The sequence below is a fragment of the Primulina eburnea genome, chromosome 8 (assembly GCF_022965805.1).
Source record: "Primulina eburnea isolate SZY01 chromosome 8, ASM2296580v1, whole genome shotgun sequence".
NCBI lineage: Eukaryota > Viridiplantae > Streptophyta > Magnoliopsida > Lamiales > Gesneriaceae > Primulina > Primulina eburnea.
Window position 1 is genome coordinate 30,039,571 of NC_133108.1, and position 13,440 is coordinate 30,053,010.

Consider the following 13,440-nt stretch of genomic DNA (forward strand, 5'->3'; position numbering starts at 1 on the left):
CCAGACTGGGTATGGACAGATCAGAATACAAGACTTCGTCTTTGTCAGAGCGGGAAGATAAAGGTATAAATAAATGTTGATTCGGGATTGCACAACTCGAGTTAGGTTTGACTTGAGTTTCCCTAAATCACATACTTTATCTTATTGCATTGATATTTGCAGATTATCAGATTGATATGTTAATGTATTGACTTAGAACAGAGTCAGAGTCCGAGTCTAGGGCAGACAGCCTAGCTAGGGCAGAACCGCCGAGTCTTTCTCAGAACCGATAAGACTCTAGACTTACGGTGTATCGAAGAGCTTCAGATGTAGATCGACGTCTATCTCAGACACATTCGATACAGCATACCAAAGTCTAAATTAGATTGGGATCCCTAGATTTGAGATAAGATAAGATTAGATCACGAGTCATCGATTCATGTAGTCAGACTAGATACATGTTTTGATGTTTGTTTATGCTTTGATATATGTTTTATATGACTGCATGTATACATTGTTTATACTGGGATATTTATATCTCACCGGAGTTATCCGGCTGTTGTCTTGTTTTGTATGTGTGCATGACAACAGATGGGGCAAAGATCGGGGTCCAGAAGAAGATGAGAGATCAAGATTAGAGTGGTGATTCCGGACTTGGATGTAGATAGGTTTCATTACTAGAACTGTAGTAGTTGAACCTTAGATTAATTGAAAGACTGTTGTATATTATTGTACTTTTATACAGATATGTATATTATGTAGATACCATTACCTTCCGCATTTTAAAAGAAAAATTTTTAGACCCTATTTATCTTGACTGATAATTAAACCCCAAAGATAATTAAGAAGATGATTAGCGTCCGGGTCCCCACAGTACTTGTTTAATAGCATCTAATAATGGAATATTTATCTTTATTTGTTTAAAAACTACATAGATATCAAAATCATTTTTTTGTTTTTTATGATTTGTTAATGCATGAGGAAATGGTGGAGGATTATTTGACTCAATAACTATTCCAGATGATTCATCATTCACGATATTATTCTTAGAATTTAAGGTATCGTCATTCTCAAAAGTATCAAGATTATCATCCTTGCTATTTGAATTTAAATGATCCTTGTTTTCATTACTATATGGATCATTAACTATTTTACCACTTCTAAGGGTAATAACAGATTTTATTTGATCAATTTTATTATTATTTAATTCTTGATTTTGATTTTTAGGTTTAGGTTGAGGTTGAGATGGATATTTTATTTTTTCATGAATATTAAGTGCAGATTCAAATTTTGCAAGAGTTTTATTCAAAACACTCATAGATTGAGTGTTTTGAATATTGATAGACTATTGCTTTTGGATAAATGCATGAATTACGTCTTCAAATTTTTTTCTTGCAGGTTTAACATAGGGAATATAACCTTGATGATTTTGGTTATTTTGAAAATATTATTGTGAAGGTTGTGCATTATTATCATTCCTCCAACAAAAATTATGATAATTTTTCCATCCAGGATTATATGATTGTGAAAAAGGATCTAATATTATTTTTTTATAATATTTAACATAATTTGTTTGTTCATGGAGAAATTCTTTAAATGAAGGTAATATTGGACAATCTTTTATAGAATGATCATATGTATCGCATATATGACAAACAATTTCTTTAATTCTTTTTAAGGACCACTCTTTTTCATTTCTAATGACTCAATTTTCTTCCTAAAGATGTAAGTTTAGCTTTAATATCTATATCATCTTTAAGATTATAGATACCACCCCCATTTGTTGAATTATTGATTTTATTTGTTGGCGGTTCAATTGTACCTATATTATCCCAATTTTGAGCATTTTCTGTTAATGAATCCAAATACTCCATAGCTTCATTTGGGTTTTTATCTTCAAAAGTTTCATTACACATGAATTCTATCATTTGCATATCTTTAGGTATTAGACCTTCATAAAAGTGAGAAAATATTCTCCACGTTTCAAAACCATGATGTGGGCATGTATTAAGTAGTTAATTATATCTATTCCAACATTGATAAAATGCTTCTCCTTAATTTTGAGAAAAAGTTGTAATTTGTCATTGAAAAGAGTTTGTTCTATGGGAAGGGAATTTATTTTTTGAGAAATTGTTGTTGCAATTCTTCCCATGATCTTATTGAACTCGATCTAAAATTTTATAGCCTAGTTTTAGCTTTATCTTTTAAAGAAAAAGGGAAAAGCTTTAATCGAACTATATCCATAATATAATTTTGATCATTGTAAGTGTTACAAACTTCCTCAAATTCTCTTAGATGTAAATATGGATTTTCAGAATTTAAGCCATGAAAATTTGATAAAAGTTGAATAATTTGATGTTTAAAGTTGAAATTAGATGAATAATGAGAAAAAACTAAACAAGATGGGGGCACTAGTTCTAATAGGATTCATATGGTGCCTAAGTGTTCTTAATAGATCATGTTCTTGATGATGATGATTATTATTATTATTATATCATCCATATTTAAATTATTTTAAGATATTCAAATAATGCTACCACTTTTTTACGACTCCTAATACTTATACACGTAAAAACAACATAAGACTTATAAATAAAACGTAAATAACAAATATAAACTTAATTTATACCTCCCTGATAACGGCGCAAAAAACTTGGTACTACCAAATGAAGGTTGTCTGCAAGTAATACTTTTCGTAAGTACGAGATCGATCCACAAAGAGTCTATTTTAAGTTTAAATTTATTAATGTATAAATTACCAACTACAAGAATGAAGTTTACAAATTATAAATTTTGTCAAGGCTCAAGAATTTATTCTTGGTTTATGTAATATTGTTTAACTAAAAGTAAAATAAAAGAAACAACCATAAATAATGGTTCAAAGAAAAAGAAAATTAAATATTTAAACACAACATGATATAATATAGTTCCCACTATAAAAATATCAAATTACTCGATATTTTATTCATGATACCTATTTATAAATATGACTGTATAAATATAAAATTGCATAAAGTAAATGTTAAATTAAATCATTATATTTCATTTAGAACAACGATAGAGCCACATTATTGCTTAAATGAAATTTGTGATTTAATAAGTTAGTTGCGGCAATGTAAAAGTTATATGCGAAAAATAAAAGTTAGTTGTGGGAACGAAAAATTTAGTTGCAATAAGGTAAAAGTTAATTGCAATAAAATAAAAGTTAGTTGTTAGATGTTAGTAGTAAATCATAATATTGCATTTAAAACAACCGGCAGAGTTATGTTATCGTCTAAATGAAATATATGTTTTAATTATATATATGTATTTATATATATATATATATATATATATATATATATATATATATATATATATAATAACAATAAAAATTGATGAAATATTTATTGTATAAAAATTAAAAAACTAATCAAGATAACCACTTTTAATGATATCAAACATTTGATGTATATTGATAACAACAAATAATTCATTTGTATATCTACAATAAAAAGAAGTTAGCTAAATGAAAAGAAATATAGAAAGAATATAAAAAATATAAACAATCTTACTTCACCAAAAATTCATCCTTTTCACCTTGCATATTAGATTTAGCTTGCTATGAGCTTAGTTTTGATCAACACTAAAAGCATCACTCATAGTTGGGAAAGTGAAAGAAAATTTATTGAAACTTAAAACTTTTATTTCCACACTAATACACACACACAGTTTATTTTAAAATGAGATATGATACTTCCCAAGCTAAGACAAGGCCTCTATTTATAGGCCAAATGAGAGAAAAGATCAAAATTTTTATTAATGTCATGTAGTTGTAATAGTAGTTTTTGTCTTCTTCAACTTCAATTCTATGGCTCTTCTTTGAATGATATAATCAACGACTATAAAATTTGACTTTGCTCAAACATTCAACATGTAGGGAATTGCTTGTAGATGAATTTGGTCTTTTGGTTCACCTCATTTGGTCAAATATTGAAATAGTTATGATTTGTTTACTATAAGGTGGTTATAGTAAAAGTAAATATGTCATCATTTTGTTATTTGCACAATTTTATCATCGTAATGAATTTTTTAGGTATCCATGTCTTCTGCAAAGTTGTAGATACTTCCTCAAGGATTCCAAGCATGTTTGAATCTCCTCAATTTGAATTTTTAGCTTGAGTTATCATTATTTTACCAACATGTAGAAAATTTTAAGATAACACATATTTATTAAGACATTTAAATATAACCAAACAATATTAAAATAATATAATTTTATAATTTTAATGAAACTTAAATTTTAAAATACATGTTTCAATATTTAATAAATTATTAATTTTAAGTTTCATCAATCTACGATGTATGCCAAGCATATAAATTTTGTACCTCATTATTATTATTAACATATAAAAGTAGAGCCAAATAAGTTCATAATACTATAATCTTGCACATTTTAGACTTATGGACCAAGTACCAAAGTAGAACTTGCTGGGAAGTTTAAAAAAGGACAAAGCTAAAACTAATCTAGAATAAGGCAAAAACTTGTGTGAGACGGTCTCACGGGTCGTATTTGTGAGACGGATATTTTATTTGGATCGCCCATGAAAAAGTATTATTTTTTATGCTAAAAGTATTACTTTTTATTGTGAATATGGGAAGAGTTGAGCCGTCTCATAGATTATGATTCGTAAGACGGTCTCACATGAGACTCACTCCTAGAATAATGTGGTGAAGTAAGTCTCTAACCTTTGATAACTTGGCCGCTACCAAGTTCAAATTGAATTGGATCCTCTCTTTCAACTCTCGAATCAAAAACAAATATTTAATCATATGCATTGATTAGTAATAATTTTTTGAAATTTTTACATTTAATTTTTTAAAATATTTTATCTTTATAAAAAAAACTAGTAAATACTTCTTTTAAAATTTCAACAATCATAAATTTAACTATTTTAATTTGGCTAAAAGTATATGTAAATAATATGCTTTTACATAATTTATTTAATATATGTAGTTTACATAAGATTTAGTATGAAAAAATATAATTATGACAGGTGATATGAGTAATTTGGGCAGTTTGAGTTAAGTTAGTTTGTTGGATAAAAACTCACACCAATTAAAAGGTAAAGATAATCATTCATTAAAACAGAACCAAAAATTTAAAGTTAGTGGAAAAATTTGATAGAGTTTGAATACTAATATCTTGTGAAACGATATCATATATCTATATCATTGAGACAAATTGGTCTGGTCTATATATGCAATGAGAAAATAATATTTTTTACATAAAAATATTATTTTTAATGAGTTGGGTCGGGTTTGAGATATATTTCACAAAAGTAACTCAATTTCATAATATATTTTGTGAAATAAAATATAATAAAATCAAAGCTCAAAAGATAACATCTAAGGTCTAGGAAATTCAATCTACGTAACCTGAATGCATGCAGTTTTATTTTAAAATATGTGTTTAATGATTTTTATGCATTTAATACATAATTATTTCGTGGTTAGGGTTTATTTCATGATTTATTTTAGAGTGTCATGCATTAGGATTTTAAGTTGCACTTCGCACTCGAACGAGGAACGGAGATCGGGGAAAATTAAGAAAAATATTTTTATTGAATAATTAATTTTTATTATTTAATAAGAGGTATTTTTAAGTGTATTTTTCGAAAATGGGAATCGTGGGTATTTTTACTCGTCGGGTCGTATTTTTAACCGGTACGCAAATTTTATCGAATCGGAGGAGTTTTTGAGAGTTCGAGAAATATTTTTAAAAGCATACCAAAATGAAATATTTTTCGGGAGTCTTTTGGACTTGTTGGGTTTGTTTAAATGCTTAATGGGCTCAACATTTTTTTTATCCCTGAATCCTTATTTTTTTGGCTCATTAATGCATTGTTTAACACATAAATATCCCTTAAACTAACCCTAACCTTAAATCTAAAGCACTCGGCCGCTCCCACCCTCCCTACAGCAGCATTTCATGTGTAAACCAGCAGCAACTTGCTGCAAGTTCGGCCCCCTCCATTTTCTTTCAAGCAAGCTTCCTCCCCGCTCCTCCGGTGCTTGTCCGACGCGCGTTTCTTCGAGTCTTTGAGCATCTACACATTAAGGCACGCCTTGTGTCATCCTTTTACTCATCATTCACACTATGTATGCTGATATGTTTATTTTTGTATGAATAATTTTTCGATCTAGCATGGAGCATCGATCTTGTTCGATTTTTACTTGATTTCATGCATTCTTTTTTTTTTTTTATCACAACTCACGTTTTCAAGTTTTTGTGCGAGGGGCTGTGGATTTTTGGTCACTAAGGGGCTTTACACGATGGTATGGTGGAGTCATGAAGCTGGTGTCGAGGGTTGGCCACGTTAGGTTGAGGGGCGAGAGGTGTTTTGTCAAGGGGTGGCTCGTTTTTGGTAGAGATTGGGTGAGAGGTGGAGCCGGCGGTTCAAGGGCTGAACTGTGACACACTGACCCGTTTTATAAAAATAAACTCTATAATGCGGAAGCTTTAAAAATAGACTTAGAGGAAAGTATGTGCTTTAAAAATTTGGCAGAGTTTCCCCGTAAAAAGAAACTCACCACTAGGAATGTCAATGGTTCCGGATTTTACCAAGATCGACAATGGACCCGCCCCAGACATACTAAATGGGTCATAGGCCGGGTCTCAGGTTCAATTATTCAGACCCATCTGGGTATGAGCCGGGTCATGGGTCCTATAATACCCGCTACATACCCGCCCCATATATGTGAATATAAATATTCTAGGATTTTAATTTTATTAATTTTCATTTTTTTAGCAGCCCACCTCAAGGCTCAACTATAGACATATCTGGTTCTCCCATAGACTCTCACTTTCATTTCTTCAGCCACCATCAGCAGACAGCACCGCGGCCATCTGATCACCGAGAGAGTATGTACTAAAAACTTGATTTATTAGTCAATCCATTACGTAATGTTTTTCACTTTGGTGTTGTATAAGAATCAATTGGATTTAGTGAGATGTTCTCCATTGGGTTTGATTACAATATAACCAACGGATTCGAGTCGATTTTGGAAGAAGGATAGAATTCTCGTTGGTGGCGATTTTGGAGCCGAAGGCTTGTACGTATTTATACGAAGATACAAATGATATTTGATGTTTAAACTACAATTTTATTTTTCCAATGTACTTTAATTCTCTCTTTAATTTTGTAGTTATTTCTTCAAGTAATTTATCAACTTGTCCCACTATTCTTGACGAAAAGGAAGATGATCATGAAGAATGTGTCTGAAATATTTCTTAATCGTTGATTTTATATTTATCTGTTTAACCTCTCCTATGACTTATTTATGGGGATGTCAAGACCTTTTTTTGGAGAGCTAGTAACTCTTTTTTATGTAATTCATTATGTCGTGAAATTAGTTTGTTTGTTATTATTAAGTGTGGTCGAATTCATGAATTAGTTTTCTATTGTGTTGTATTTAGAGGCTTGTTTGTTTCATAATTCAGTCATGTGATAAGAAGATTATTTTTTTTATTTTAAAAAAATTTGGATCTCACGGGTTTCACGGGTCTACCCAACCCCAATTCGTATTCGGGGTGGGGCGGGTCCGAAAATATTTAACCGGGGTAGGACGGGTAATGGGTCAAAGTTTTCTTCATGGGGCGGGTCTTGGATTTAGCTATACCCGACATATTGACATCTCTACTCACCACCTGTCTCAAGCAATAAAACCAATACATCATAAAAATTCCCACAATAATACATAAATATATACAAAATAAAATTCATAAATAACAATTATAAGATGTCATTCCATTAAACATCATTTTCATTTCCTTTGCAAGGCATTGATAGGTCATCCGTCGATGGTATACATGTACGTTTCAGTTAAAATCAGTCACAGTACATATGAGTTTAGAATTACCATAGGTAACACCACTATACTATAAACCATCAAGCCATAAAACATTCATTGAAACATTTTATCAAACACGTGGTGTGCGAGTTAAAACCTTAGCTCTTTACTTTGCCCTTGGCATCAATTCCATCTCTTTTCAATATATCAATACATACAATATACATAATCAATGAGTTAAAGGAGCTAAAATCATTTAAAACATAATTTATTATATACATAGTTCATAAAATGCATTCAAATGGAAAAGTATACTTACAACCCAATACACAAGTGGTTGCTAAGCTCTTGAGGGACTCCTACAACACAATAATAATAATATCATCAATCATTATATTAACAACCTTACCTCAACATTCAAACCAAACAACCCAATATCTTCCCGTCAATCACTAACCCAAGGAAATAAGCTTTCTTACCTTGCTCCTAAAGTCTTGAGGAGAAGAACTTCTAATCTCCGAGCAAAGATTAAGGTTTCAATAAAAGATTAATTTCTTGGAAGAAGTTGGATTAAAGGATAAATGAGGAACCCTAGCTTCCAAGCCGATGGAGAGAAGAGAAGAAATGAGGAAAAATTGATACAACATATATTAAAAGCATTCCAAATCCTCAAAACACGTTTTTTAACTTGTTGGGCGCTCGGACGGTCACAAATACCACCCTAGCATGGACCATACTGTTAGAACCCAAAAATCAAGAAGCAGCCGCGCTCGGGCTGTCAAATCTTACCGCTCGGACGTGCTCTGTGCACAACTACTTTTAAGAAACTCCTCTTCCCTTCCGAATTATAAAAGTGGTAAACATGAAAGTTGTAACTCTATATCTTGGCTTGCATCTCCAATTGTCCGCATGGCATTTGAAAGTCTAAGTAAAGAGTTATGTTCATTCTCCCAACATGTGTCATTGTCGGAACGACGATATGCACGACACACTTCGGTGCGCTTTTGGCTCGTCTTCCCTGATTATTGGAACAAAACTCTAAACAGGAAAGTTATAGCCTTATATTTTATATTTCTAATGGAAGTGGCCTCACATCAATTGGATTAATATACAAAACATTATGATAAAAACCACAACTAATGTCACAGTTTCATACCGTTTCAGCACTTCCATTACCTATTTAACTCAAATTCAACCTTCTATTCTACCCATCCATTATCTATTCCATTTTATAACATTCATTACCATTCATATCACAATGTAAAGCCATAAACCATCACAATTAAAATACCGTAATTCATAATAAAAGAAATGAACGATCGACTATTACAATTCTCTTCCCTTTATAAAAATTTCGTCCCCGAACTTTACCTCAAGACGTTAACAAGTCAGGGTAACGTTGCTTCGTCTTTTCCTCAGGTTCCCATGTTGCATTTTGATGACATGATTACTCCATAACACCTTCACAATCCAAATTTCTTTGTATCTAAGCAATTTAACCTTTCGATCCAAAATTTGTACCGGTCGTTCATGATAAATCAAATTTGGCATTAATCTAGTGGTTCGTGACGAAGTACATGAGTTGGATTCGATACATATTTACGAAGCATTGAGACATGAAATACATTATGCACCCTATCGAAATCCGGAGGCAAAGCGACTCGATAAGCTCGCTCGCCAATTCTGTCGATAATCTCGAAAGGTCCAATAAAACAAGGACTTAACTTCCCCTTCATTACAAATCTCATAACTCCCTTGAGAGGAGCTATCTTAACAAATGCATGGTCACCTATATCGAATGTCAAAGGCATTCTTCGAACATCTGCATAGCTTTTCTGTCAAGACTGAGCAATTTTCATTCTTTCTCAAATCAATGCTACAACATCAATCATTTATTGAACCAACTTTGCCCCTAACATCTTTCTTTCACCTACTTAATCCCAAAGCAAAGGTGAACGACACGTTCTCCTATACAAAGCTTCATAAGGTGCCATGCCAATCGAGGACTGATATCTATTATTATATTTGAATTCCACAAGAGGCAGCTTCAAATCCCAACTTCCACGAAAATCAATAATGCATGCCCTTAACATGTCCTCAAGAATCTGAATAACTCGTTCTGATTATCCGTCACTCTGAGGATAATAAGCTGTGCTGAAGTCAAACTTTGTACCCAAAGCTCTATGCAAACTCTTCCAAAATTCAGATGTAAATCTTGGATCACGATCAGAAATAATCGACACTGGTATCCCATGAAGTCTAACAATCTCTTGAACATAAGCCTCAGCATATTGATTCATCGAATAAGTTTTCTTGGCAGGAAGAAAATGTGATGACTTGGTTAAACGATCAACAATGACCCAAATTGAATTATAACCTTTCTGCATCCTTGGAAGTTCGATAACAAAGGTCATTGTGATGTGTTCCCATTTCCACTGAGGTATGGGCAATGACTGCAACAAACCTACAGGTCTTTGGTGCTCAAACTTAACCTGCTAACATGTTAGGCATTCATATACAACGCAATATCCTTCTTCATACCTGGCCACCAGAAGAGTCGACGAAGATCTTGATACATCTTGGTATTACTTGGATGTATCGAATATGGTGACGTATGTGCCTCAATCAAAACATCTCGTCCAATATTATCGTCGATAGGAACACAAATTCGACCTCTGAAGGTCATCAACCCATCACTGTTTAAACCAAACTCAGACTTTCCTTTCAGCTTAGCCTTAGATTTCATTTTAAGCAATTGCTTATCATTCTGTTGTTCATCTTTAATCATATCATTCACAGTAGGTCAAATCACAAAAGCTGAAAGTTGAGCTATCGTACCTTTCTAAACCAAAGCAATCTCATTCCTTTGCAAGTCCAACAATAAAGGTTTTTGAATCATAGAACTCAACAAATCTCCTGACTTCTGACTCAATGCGTCTGCAACTACATTCGCATTTCCAGGGTGGTAACTAATAGTATAATCATAATCCTTAACAAGTTCCAACCATATTCCCTGACACATGTTCAATTCCTTCGGAGTAAACAGTTATTTAAGGCTTTTATGAACTGAGAAAATCTCACACTTCACTCCATACAAATAATGTCGCCAGATCTTCAAAGCGAAAACCACAGCTTCCAACTCAAGATCGTGAGTCGAATAATTCTTTTCATAATCCTTAAGCTGACAGGAAGCATAAGCAATCACTTTTCCAAGCTGCATCAGTACAACACCAAGACCTTTCTTAGAAGCATCAGTGAACACTACAAAGTCTTCAACTCCTTCAGGAAGTGACAACACTGGAACTGATGTCAATTTTTCTTTCAACTCCTGAAAACTTTGTTGACACTCATTTGTCCATTCAAATTTAACTGTCTTTCTTGTCAATGTGGTTAATGGCAGGGCTATCTTTGAGAAATCGGCTATAAAACGATGATAGTAACCTGCCAAACCAAGAAAACTTTGTACCGCAGAAACTGTCGTAGGAATAAGCCATTTCTTCACTGCTTCTATCTTTGTTGGATCCACAGTAATTCCATCTTTAGAAACAATATGGCCTAGGAAAGTCACTTGGTCCAACCAGCACTCGCACTTCTTTAACTTGGCATATAACTGGTTATCCTTCAATTGCTGCAACATAGTTCTCAAATTTTCTCGATGAAGTTCTCGAGTCTTCGAATAAACCAGAATTTCATCAATAAATACAATGACGAAAATGTCCAAATAAGGCTTGAAGACTTGATTCATAAGTTCCATAAAAACTGACGGCGCATTCGTTAACCCGAAAGACATTACCAGGAATTCATAATGATCATACCTAGTTCGAAAAGCAGTCTTAGGTATGAAATCTTCTTTCACCTTCAATGGTGATATCTCGATCGCAGGTCAATCTTGGAAAATACCGTTGCCCTTGTAATTGATGAAAAAGATCATCAATTCGTGGCAAAGAGTACCTGTTCTTAATTGTAACTTTGTTGATCTCTGGGTAGTTAATACGCAAACGTAGTGACCCATCTCTCTTTTTTACAAACAACACTGGTGCCCCTCATGGTGAAGAATTTGGTCTAATAAAGCCCTGATCTAACAGCTCTTGCAATTGGTTCTTTAATTCTTTCATTTTAGTCGGTGCCTTTCGTTAAGGGGCTTTAGAAATAGGAGCAGTACCAGGTACAACATCAATGACAAACTCGACTTCTCTATCGAGTGGCAACCCCGGCACATCATCGATAAAGACATTCGCATACTCTCAAACAATTCAATATCATTAACATCCACATTATTTTCCTTACTCACATCCATTACTGATGCCGAAAATCATTGACACCTTAACCAAAATCTTATTCACCTTCAAGCAAGAAATAAAAGAACTGTCAAGCGAAGTACCTGAATGCTTGAAGACCTTGCTGTCACCTTATTCTGTCGGAAATCGCACCATATTTTCAACATAATATATTACTGCACGATACGATGATAGCCAATCCATACCCAAAATCACATCAAACTCTATCATAGGAATCACAATCAAATAAGCAAATAATTTTTCCTCGTTCACTTGGATAAGACAAGCCTTAATCACACTAGTTGGACAAATCTCATCAACTGAAGGAAGCAAAATATTATACTGGAGAGGTTCAAATCTATGTGCAATACCCAACGATCTCATGAAAATTTCAGACATAAAGGAACGCGTAGCTCCAGTATAAATTAAAGTAAGAGCTACTTTACCTGAAATTAGAATACTACCTGATATAATTGATGCATCCGGATTAACATCCTCCTTGGTCAAAGAGAAAATGCGTCCTTGGACTCGTCCTCGGCCTGAAGATTGGGTGCAATTGATGACAATATGACTTGCACCTCGACATCTATAACATTTTTTGGTCCCTACAAAGCATTTACCCTTGTGTGGCTTGCTGCATTTGGGACATAAAGGCCTATTCGTCTCTACCTGAACCATAAGAGCTTTACCTCGATGTTCTTCTTTTCCTTTTCCTTTGTATCACCCTTTCCAACTTTGACTCGAAGCTTGGCTCTTTGATTAAAGCTATGTCTTCTCAATTGCCTTTCCTTAGCAATCTCTTTCTCGTCATGCTCCGTCATAAGGCTTTCCACACTATCTCTTTGTACGTTGCGGCCTTGGACATTCTGACATCTCTTCTGATCTCGGCTCTCAAGTCTCTCATGAAGTGTTCACCTCGGTCTTTGTCCTTCGAGGCAATGAAAGGAACAAACAAACAACCTTCTTCAAACTTCAAAATATAATCATTCATATTCAAGTTACCTTGCTTTAACTCCAAGAACTTCTTTACTTTCCGGGTTTTGACATCATTAGAGAAATATTTGTCATAAAATAACTCCTTGAACTCACTCCATTTAAGGGTTTGAACATTGATGGCTACCATCATGGCTTCCCACCAAATGCGTGCAGTCTTGGTCAGAATAAACACTGCACAACTAACTCGATCATTATCCTCAACGTGCAGATAGTCGAATATTGCTTCAATAGCTTTAACTCATTCCATAGCTGCAAGAGGATCCGCACTTCCTATGAAATCAAGTGGATTCATTCTTTTAAATCTGTCATACGCTCCCTCTGAACCGATCTCCTGTCTCACAAGGCCTCTATCTCT